This window comes from Oxyura jamaicensis, chromosome 9 (genome assembly GCF_011077185.1).
Source record: "Oxyura jamaicensis isolate SHBP4307 breed ruddy duck chromosome 9, BPBGC_Ojam_1.0, whole genome shotgun sequence".
NCBI lineage: Eukaryota > Metazoa > Chordata > Aves > Anseriformes > Anatidae > Oxyura > Oxyura jamaicensis.
In genome coordinates, this window is record NC_048901.1 from 8,093,282 (window position 1) to 8,104,209 (window position 10,928).

The following is a 10,928-nucleotide window of genomic DNA, read 5'->3' on the forward strand; positions in this document are numbered from 1 at the left end:
GGTAATGCTTCCCCAAAGCTTGGAACATGTCCCACAAATCCAAGGCCAGCATGTTCAGCCAGTGCAGCACAGGCACTTTCCTTACTGCTTACCCAGATGCTGCCCCAAGTTTTACTCCCCAAATGTGCACGTGCCTGTCTACAGAGCAAGCATTAGCACCGCGAGGAATACCAGGAGTTATTTGATGGGAAGGTACCTTTGAAAATGCCAAGGTTAAGCAACAACTTCGTGTTAACCTCCCCACAACAGTGCTGAAAAAAGATCCCACCCTCAAGAGGAAAAAAACAAACCACAATAAAACAAACAAAAGCCAAAGAAGCCCCCAACCCAAAAAAGGCAAGAAAAAAAAAAAAAGAAAAAGGAAGTGATAGCAGTAAATAAATTTATCATTAACTTCTTCCCTTCTTTTCACAGGTGAGAAATTATTTCTCCTCCCCATGTTCCCCAGCTGCAACACGAACAAGCGCCCGCCGGCTGCTTTGGCAGAGGAAAACACTGCTGCGTTCTGGTAAAAGAAATCATGTTTGTTTATTGCTTAATTGTTACTGCTGATTCATCCCAAAATTACAAGCCTTGCCACCACAACTCTTCTAAAACATAATAATCAAAACCCTGCCTGCTGGGTTAATTACAGTTAAATAGAGAACCATTAAGACATTACCAGGAAAGCAGCAGCTCCCTCCCGCCGGCAGCCAAGGCGCAGGAGCCCCGGGGCAGCACACGGCGCCAGCGTGGACGGTCACCCGGCCCAGCCTCGTGCCCTTGGCTCCTGCTTACGCCCGGACCCGCAGGCTGAGCCACGGGGGCACCGCATGATGCTACCCGCTGGCCAGGTGCAAAACCCAGCACCGGAGGAGCTGCGCGCTTGTCTGGACACGAGGCTGGCCCCGCAGGCAACAGAGCCCCAGGCGAGCTCCAAACTCGCGTTCCTCTGAGAGCCACTTGTGGCTCCCGCAGAGCACGGACCCCCAGCAACTCGCAGGGCCCAGCAAGGCACAGAAGCTGTCTCCACATTACGGTGAGGTACGGAGAAACCAAGCAACCTGCCCCAAACCTGAGTAAGTGACGGGGAGACTCCAAGGCCAGCAGCCTTGTTCTGGACCTTTTCTAAGAGTCTGAATACTCCACGCAAATACCCATTTCTTTGGGTATATGCATATGCACAGCTACAGCTGCCAACTAACCATTCAGCAGTGACATAAGGCAGGGGGATCAAGAGCACCCTCAGCATGTTTGCAGATGGCAGCAAGCCGAGCGGTGCTGTTGATCCTACAGAAGGAAGGGATGCCATCCAAAGGGACCTGGGCAAGCACCAAGCTAAGAAGCAGCCATGAAACCATGCAGTCAGAAACTGTAGCACATACACAAGTTGAATTAGGGCTGTATAACTTAAACACTACCCTGCCTTCTGAGCCTGCCTTTACAACCCTTTTGTTGTCCTTTTTCTTGTCCCTTTTCTTGTCAGCCCGGGCTGACCACTTAACAATTCCAGAAGGACAAAATTACGCTTGATAAAACCCCCATTACTACAAGGTATGCCCACAGGTTTTTATTTATTTTTTTACATGGCTGATGCTACTAGAATACTACCTGTGCTGTAAAATGGAACCTTCTTACAAATAAATTATAATAAAAAATGAAACCAAAGACATGGCCATAGGCTTGACTACAGAAACTCCAGCTCCACAGCCTGTCCTCTGAAGGGATGTAGCTGTGCTTGGTTTTGATACCTTCAGCTACAGCAGCCCTTGTTCACCTTCAATTGCTCCATGAATGCTACAGGCAAAAGACTTCAGAGACCAACCACTGCTGAAACCAGAGAAGCAGAAGTCAGCAACTTCCAGGGGAACTACAGAAAATCAAGTTACTGATTACTACCTTGGCCATACGCCAAGGGAAACACATGCCTTTGGAGGAGCATTGCTAGGATAAAGGAGAGAAGAAATTTCCCACTCTTGCCACCACCTTGCCACTGACAGAAGTGGAAACCTGCCTGCCACAAGGCAGGCTCGGGCACCACTTACTGCTCTCCACGCTTCCCTCAGACAGGGCGCAAGGCAGCAGCAGGAGGAAGGCAGCCGGCCCACACCACAGCTTCCAGCGCAACCACAGCCTGAGCAGGAGCTGCAGCATGGCCAGGAAGAAAGGTGATCCATGCACACCAGAGCTGAGGGGGTTCTGGCACCCAGAAGCAGTCTCATCCAGGCATGACCCCAGCCACATCCCTTCACTGTGCCTGCCAGCTCTCCAGGAGCCCCTCACCATTTTCCCCAGACAAGGTGCTGCATACTGCAGCTTCCAGCCTATCTGAACTCAACTTCCTTCATCCTCCTCCCAAAACCAGCGCTGAAAGCCACAAGAAATGGGTGGAAGCTGGGAAGAAAGAAGTGAGACTTTTGTCAGCTCAGCTGCCCATCAGACCACAAGGTGCTGGGAAAGATGCTGCCTGAAAATGGCTCTGGCAGATCAGCAGCTTAAGACCCAGCGTAAAACTCTGCTGAGGACAGGTATGAGCCCTGAGGCCGGGCTGTGAGCAGGAAGAGCTACAGCCCCGGCTCTCCAGCTGGCACTGCTGCAACCAGGGAAGGGACAACCCCACCACCGCACCTACCTGCTGCACCGCACGTGTGGCAGGGCACGGCACTCAGACCTCTGAAACCTTGGCCCTTCTGCAATACCTCAAAACAAGTTAGGCTTCTAGAGTCTTGCCTACATGGAGACAGATGGGAAGAGTTAAGCCAAATTAATGGCAGGCATGAATTTTAAAAGTATGAGTTAATATGCATTGATGACCCTGGTAAGACCTCTCATTTTAGCTCAGGTAAGCTTGGATTTCCTTCATTTTTGTTCTCTTCCAGCACGGACTAAACAAAACATAATTAAAGAGTGTCCAAGCAGAAACTTAACACCATTTCTGACATCAAATTTTACAGCTAATCCTTAACTGTTTATTTTTTTCTACCTAGATGGCAAGCATGTGATTATCTATCCATCTAATTAAACAATCCATAAATATCTAATGAAATATTTATCTGATTACGCTCCCTTAATAACTAGGGAGACTTCTCAACCCTAAAGCATGCATTTCATTGCAACACAGCAGTGCTGACCCTCTGAAGAAGACTGGTGCTTTGCAAAGCGATCTGCCCAGAGCTGACGACAAAGTGCAGAGCTGAACTCACCTCGGAAATCCCAGTCAAGACCTCTTGCCCTGTGGCTCAGCCAAAACCAGAGGCTGCTGAATCACAGACTGGTTACACGTGAACCTTGAACAAGAAACTTGCCCACAGATTCCTGGAGAACACTTCTGTGGGATTTCTCCCTGGTTTTATCCTGAGAGATCAAAACTGCAGCAAGAGCAGAGTTGCAGGGTTGCCATACCACCCTCACCTACCCAGAGCAGACGTGGAATGCTAACAGGTTTCCAAAACGGAGAGAGGGAAGGCAGAAAGGGGCTTTGCCACACTTGAAAGTGAACTTGATTTTTACCTCAGGTACAGATGTGAAGTAATTCCCACTGATTTTCAAGAGCACACTCCTAACCACAACGGGAATTGATGAGCCGCATCCACAGTGCCTAAAATACTCCCAACCAACACCCACGCTGGATTACAGAAGAATGAAATGAAAGACAGCAAGTAGTGACTGCTATGAAAAGTAGCAGATAAATCTAAAGAAAATGAGATTCCTTCCATGCACCTCTCCCACCTCTCTTCCTGAGGACTCGTGGCCCTTTTTGAAGCCCACACCTTGCAGCAGGCTCAGCACAGATGACCACGCACGTGACACAGATGTCCACGCACGGGGCCACTACTCCAAGCAAAGCCTCAGTCATGTTTTCACACTCCTCAGTCTACAGGTGAACTACTCATTTGGCCAGACTTCAAAAAGGCTATTCTTTAAAAATATGTAAAATTTAATTTGAAGAGCCAGAAAATTCCAGTGATCTCAGTCCCCAGTCTATATCAGGAGCAGATAGTCTGGCTATCTCACCATGCAAGCCATTCTTCAACTGAAGTGTTCCTCCAGTAACGCTCTTTCTGCTTTTCTAGCTTGGCACTCTCACATCTCTCCAAACCACCCCTTCCCGATTACATTTGTATCAATCCTCCCTTGGCCTGCAGGAATCCCACTACCTCCAACAACAAAAGACATCCTTGGGGCTATTTCCTTCATCTCTGCTCCTCATTCCTTCAACCTCAACACCATCTCTGTTCCACTTACCCTCAAGCCTGGCCCCTTCTGGTTTTTGTTTTCCTTTCCATCTTAAATCCACTTAACCACTGCTTCCTACAGTGTTTTTTTTCTGTGTTTTTCTTCTCCCCGAAAACTCTGATAGTTTTCCTCTCCACGGAGCAGGAACGACCCCCCCATGAAGGATGCTCTCTGGTACCATCTTCACCCTGCCTTCCCTTCCTCCTCTCCACCACCAGCCCTGAGTGCCTTTCTAGTACCCACCATTGCCATGCCTTCTCCTTCATTACACTCTGGAGCATCTTTCCTTTTTTGCTTACTTCCATGACTCCGTGCTTTCCTGGTCCTTGCCACCACCACTCCTCCCAGAGGGCAGCTGACCACCCTCAGCCCCACAGGGTGCCAAGAGCCTGGCATCAGGAAGAAGGAAAAGTTCTGTTTTCCTCCACTGTTGCACTATTCCCAGCAAATCTGCCCGCTTCCGTTAGGTTATTGCCTTTGCCCTGGTTAATACCAGACCTACCTCTCAGCTCCCTCACTAAAAAACCTGCAGACATCCCCTCGGTGATGCCGAGCAGTTAGCAGCATGGAGCACAAAGGCCTCCAGATACTACGTGAACGTACCAGCAAAACTCCTCCAAAGTGGGAAAAGGTCCCTTTGAAAGAGACAAAGTGTAGCGATATGTAGTGCTGGGTAACAAAATCCTGCAGAATCAAAAAAGGGTTTTAATTTGACCTGTATTCTTTTCCTGCACCTTGAAATTTTCCTCTGGATTCTGCCCAGTTTCCGGAATTTTACCTGGGACCACATAAATATAAACATAAATCGTATTTCAACCAAACTCACCCAGAAAAATCAGCACAGAGCTGGCAGAGAACAAGGGTTTTGTTCCCACTGATGAATCTCACTTCGGAAGCGCCCGGCACCCTGACAATTCCTAATACTGAATCTCCGCTGAGGAGACAAACACTGGGTTGAGTATTAATGCCAATGATATAAGCTTACATTAAAATGAAAACAGTAACATATAGTTTGATTGTAACATCTATAACCTCCTACATTCAAATCTCCAATTTCCTTAAGACCCCCAGCAAGCACAAAGGGTTTCAGGATTCCAGTTGGGTCATAAAGATAGTCAAGAAATAACACACTGATCATCCATCACGGGACCGGAGAACAACCTTGGAGTTATGCAGCACTATACCTCGACCGCGTTTGACAATGGAACCGACAGCATTAACGTATCTTCTCTGACTGATAAGAGTACATTTCAACTGTGTTTCAAATCTGTCAAGGAAACAGAAAATCCTTGTGATTTGCATTTAAAATTTGTATTTATTTAATTTTTACTACATGGTTGTTTTTAGGATGCTCAGTGCTTGAGCTACTCTGTTCAGAAGGCACGTGGTGGTCTGCGTTACCTTTCTGCCAGCAGCACGTCCTGAACGCTCAGCCCTACCAATGAATCTAGGAAAACAAAACCTTTTCACTCGTGTTGCAAGTTTAACGTTACTTCAGGAAAAAAACAGCTCCTTGAGGTTTGTGCTCTGCAGGGGACAACTATGACCGCAGATAGTCTTTGAGAGAACCATTTTAGTAAGCAGCTATCTTTTCTGCAAGATTGCCGTGACAATTCCTGCTGTCACTCCGTCCCAGGCACACCGTTGGCACACTTCCTACGGACTGTGACCTCCGCTAACGCACACAGGGCACTTGCAGGAAACGTGGCAAACTGACTTCAATCCCTCTGATTTTCTAATCAGCGAATGCTGTAGCGGTACGAGAGACAGGCCATAAGGCATACTTCTATCTTTCCGCAAAGTTTTACAGGTATAAATGCAAACTGCTTCACTCCCCGACAGCAGGAGCGGCTGTACTAGTTACAACAGGAGTGCAACTTGCTCTCAGCGTCTCTCAGTCAGGGATCTCAGCCACAAGCCAGGGCTCCAGCACCAGCACACGCACCAGCGCGACACGGGCTGCCTAATGCAGCCCTGTGTGCAACGTGCATGTGACAGGCTGGCTCGAGCTCCGTACTTCATTAAAACAGCTTCGTAAAGCCCACACTAACAGAATTCTGCTGATCTCTGTGCCCCAGGTGAGTGACCACGTACAGCAGAATACCCGTACCCTCCGCTGCTCCTGCTGACAGCCCTCCCTACCAAGCTAGGCAGTAGGGAGCAGGCGCCAGCTAGGGACCCTGTAGATGCTGGCTCTGCTCACCATCAAGCTAGATGCATTAACAGCCAACGTGCACTTAGAAGCTGCACCGCGCATTTGAGTAAAGTTTCTAAATATTTCCAGGTGCCTTGGGAAAGGGACGGCGATAATCAGAACCAGCATCACGCTGCAGCACGCCTGGGCTGGCTGGCCGGGGGTTCCTGGCTTGCTCCAGCAGTGCCAGAGCGCACACCAGGCAGCAGAACGAAGGCAGCTCCACTCCGTTCGTTTTCGGTAGCTGCCAGTTCCCAGAGGAAACACGCATCCAGAGCACGCAGAAATTTTAGCTCAGCCTGGCAAGGAGCTCTCTTCTCCTGCATTCACAGAGCATCCAGGCATCCAGGGCACAAGGGTAAAAGGCAGAAAGTGGAGGCCTCCCTGCCCTCCAGCATCCTGCTGGTGTGCGGGGTGATATTCTGTGCAGTGTTTCTATTCTAAATTAAGGTATCACAAGCAGACTTTTTTTATGAAGACAAAGGAATACACAAGATGCTGCACTGCAGCTTTCTCTGCACCCTTTGTTTGAGAACAGAGGTTATGGTAACTTGTGAGAACAGATCATGAGCAAATATTTAAGATCATCTGACTTCTTGCTGGCAGAGCTGCAACTCTCAAGTCTCCGAAGACACCCAACACGAGGCAGGAACTCAGCAGGCAGCTTCCAAAGGCTGCCAAGGGACCAACAAACCTGAGCAAAGCAAACGCACCACTTGGGAGCTGCAGAGACAAAAACCTAGCGGACGGCACACAGTGGGACAGCACACAGTCCCCACGTTTCACAGAGGTGCTGTCACTCTGCCCCGTTACTTCCCCAGCTGAGCTCCCAGGAGCTCTCAGGACCGGATTAGATTGAATACCCCAGACCTGCAGATGAAAACACCGGCATACACACACCCTGCTTCAAGGGCCTTCACCAGAGCTGGCATCCGCGACCACGCCGACAGGCACGTGCAGCCTGCTGGCACACGGTAGGAAGCACAGGCACACCTCTCCTCGCCTCCAGCAGCCCAGCAAACCAAGGGATCCGTCTTGCAGAGCTGAAATCATACCAGATACGAACAGGCTTAAGCGCTGCCTTAAAGCACTAACCAGTGCAGCTCCATTGCTCAACATGGTGTTTAACAAACACAAACAGATGTGCCCACACAATCGAAGATGTCCACAACAGGGTACATAAAAAAGAAAGAAGAAGAAGTTTACACCAGTGCTTTCCCTTACCCAGGGAGGGAGCCAACATTGCCAGACCCCACACTGCTCGGAGCCGGGGGCAGTCCTGCTGTGTTGCAAAGCTGAACGCTGACCCCAAAGACTGTCTGTGCTCTGCGTGCCATCGGCTACAGCGTTTCATACTGCTCCTTGCCTCCCCAAGCTGCAGCAGAAAGCAAGCTCACCTGAGCTTTGTGCGTTTTCACTGCCACCACCTCAACGGGAACCGCACCGGTGTCCTTTGGCTGATGCTTGGGAGCTGGTCACGAGCCAGCAGGGAGCAGACTGAGCTCCCGGGGAGCTGCTGCCTCACGGACCCACTTCCAGCCCCTCCTTTTGTACCCGCTCACCTCCTTACTGCCGGCATCACGGCAGAGCCATGAGATGTGCACGGGCACAGCGAACCTCTGGGGTGGTTTTAGGAAGGACGCTTCAGGTTCACATCTCACTAGAGGCTGAGCTGTTTTAAAAAACAAACCTGGATTTTATCTATAAGCAAATGCCCAAAGTATGTAAGTTTTCCCAAGGTTTTTAATTACACAAGTAATTAGAGCATCTGATAACAATGACTCCTGCCGGCCAGATATCCAGGAGCTCTTTACAGCGAATACACCTCCTGTCATATCTGAGTTTTTTAATCAGCACAATTACAACTGGAAGAGCATTCAGAGGAACTACCCACAGCTCACACGTCACAGACGAGTTCCCAGTCAAGCAGCACCAGCTTCAAGCACGGCTGAAGCGATGAGGGATTTCAGCAGACCTGCACGTCACCTCGGTTCCTCATTCCCTGCACACAAAGCGATCTCGCAGCTCGGCAGCACGCGTACCACCTCGCGTTCAGAAGCAGAGCCTGGCCTCCCTGAAGCAGTGATGCCAAAAGCCGTATGTAGGTCAGCAACCTAAGAAGGGCTGCGGTTGGGACAAAGTATCAGCCTGATTCATAATGCTCTTTGATTGCTAAATCCTTTGCAGAATTGGGATTTACATTACTCTAGCAAAGACAAGGGCTACAGTAAAGGCCAGTATGTTTCAAAAAACATCATCAAAATGATACTGTCAGATCTTTTATTGCCATCTTTATAAATGCCGAGTTGAGAACAGGAAAATGATGTTTTCCCCTAGGGCTGCAAGGGCTGCTTTGACTTTCCCGTGACCAGGACGGAGGACCACGACCCTACTGCACCATTCCTGCCCCTCCAAAAGCTGCGGTGCAACGGCTCAAGTGGGTCAGGAGGAGCAGAGGGAGGTGACAGACCTCGAGTTCAAACACCTTCCTCAGTGCCAGCCAGTCGAGCCAGCCTCAGAGCCCCAGGCAGGACAACCCGAGGTGGATTTTGGCTAGCACCAATTATCATCCTCTGCTCCCTGAAGCCTGGAGCAGCGTGGAAGCCAGGAGAGACTTGTGCTTCACAACCAGCTGCGTGCTCCATGCCTGCAAGGGTGCTGTCACCTATGCACTGCCTTTGGCAAAGCTCTGCCCTTCAGCACGCCACCCATCCTCTCGCACAGACAGGGAAATAAGCCGCTGAGCATGCAGTAATCCTGCTTCTGCAGTCAAGTTCCTCCTGAACCACAGCCTCAAGGACAGACTTAAAGATATGAAACATTACTGACTGCATCCACTTTGCCATTAATTAAAGCACCCTCGGCCATCTCATTCTGGAACTTTTAATTTCCTGCCATATATTTCCAGCTCCTGCAAGAGGGAACTCCGTCAGCAACTGCTACAAATTAAGATCCAAGTACTTGCCTGCTTTGTCCCAGAAAAATTAGGTCTTGGCCAATGACGCACCTCCACAACCAAAGCTTGGTTTCAACCAAGTAGCAGAGCATTCCCAAACAAACAGCAGTTAGCCAGGCAAGCAGTCTTGTTATCAAAGCCTCGTAAACACAGGTTTGCTTGCACAGGATGAGGTGGAGAAGACGCTTGTGTATTCCTCTTGCTTTCTGAACCAAGACATGTAACCTCGTGCTTGCTGTCAGCTAGACAGGCATGCTGCTGGTTGCGGCAGGCAGTTCACTGCCCAGGTCTCCGAAGCAGGATTTTCAGCCCAACCACCACTTTTGCAGAGAGGTGCAGGCACAACACAGCACAGCACGCCTGCAGAGCCTGACTGCCACCACTGCTGACCGTGAACAAGGCCACGATGCAGCACTGTGCCCACCTAGAGGAAGCATCCACAAAAGGACCGAAGAGGAGCTAGAGCACAGCGCGGGGCAGCTGCAGGCTGCGGTGCCATCCCGTCCCTGGCACCCAGGACCCCAAGCTCTCCTGAGCACAGGCAGCTCTGCTCGCTGCTCCCTGCATCATGGCCACCTCCAGCAGCAGCCAACAGCTCCAGGAGCTAAGCCAGGCAGCGACACATGATCCATCCAGCTGGACCCTGTGCCCGCAGCACCTCCAAAGCGGCAGCCGGCACGGCAGTGAGGAGCTGTGCTGCCCGCAGGATGGGAGTGCCGGGTCCCCGCGAGCTCCTGCAGCCCTCACTGTCCCGCAGCCACCACGGAAACCAACAGGAAAAGCTGGCCTCAGGCAGCGCTCCTGGCCCGAGTCCCAGGGGCCTTCTGGGGAAGGTTTTTGCCAGGAATACTCTTCTTCCTAGGGCACATCCAGCACCGCTCACCTCTACACAAGCCCCGCCATTACCCTGAGCTTTGCTGAAACCTTCGCAGAGGCCATGACCCAGGCAGAAGGGTGCGAGGGCTGCATACTCCAAACCTGACCTTACCCTGGGCACCAGGTGAGGAGGACAGCTCTCTAAGACATGCAGCCCAGTACAACCAGCAGCTCTTGCAGCAAAAGCCAAGGCTGGAAAGCCACCGTTCCCCCGGCAGCACCCTTCACACCAGCACCCCAGGCGGCCGCTGTCCTCTCCTGTACGGAGGCCAGGAGGCCGGTGCGGGACATCGCAGTGCTCCCCTGCGCTCAGGCAGCACGGCTCAGCAGCGTTTACCCACCACGAGCCACACAAAGGGGGTTTGCTTCCCGCTAGGCCAGCGAGCGCCCGAGGCCAGCGCACCGCAAGGCGCGCTCCCTGCTCGCAGCGGGACACGCAGCTCCAGCTCGCTGCCCCCAGCCCAGCAGGGCTCTCCGGCCGCGTCCAGCCGCCCTCACGGCACCTTTCCCCCCTCGGGTATTTCTGTTTCCACACCGCCAGGACGAGACCCAGTCGCGGCGAGGCTGCGGAGGCAACGCCGGGAGGCAGCAGCCCGCGCCCCTTCCCCGGTCCCGCTTCACCGCGCCCCGCCGCCGACACAAGCCGCAGCCGGCCCCCGGCAGCGCGGAGGGCAGCAGCGCCCCAGG

At 51.6% G+C, this 10,928-nt stretch overlaps 1 protein-coding gene across 1 annotated transcript in view; it reads right to left on the reverse strand.

The window, feature by feature from the left end:
• ST6GAL1 (ST6 beta-galactoside alpha-2,6-sialyltransferase 1) overlaps positions 1-9,393 on the reverse strand; it is a 42,510-nt gene extending 33,117 nt beyond the window's left edge. Inside the window, exon 1 of the mRNA XM_035334071.1 lies at positions 9,375-9,393. The gene's annotated coding sequence lies outside the window, so the exon portion shown is untranslated. The remainder of the gene's footprint in view (positions 1-9,374) is intronic.
• Between the last annotated feature and the right edge of the window lie 1,535 nt (positions 9,394-10,928).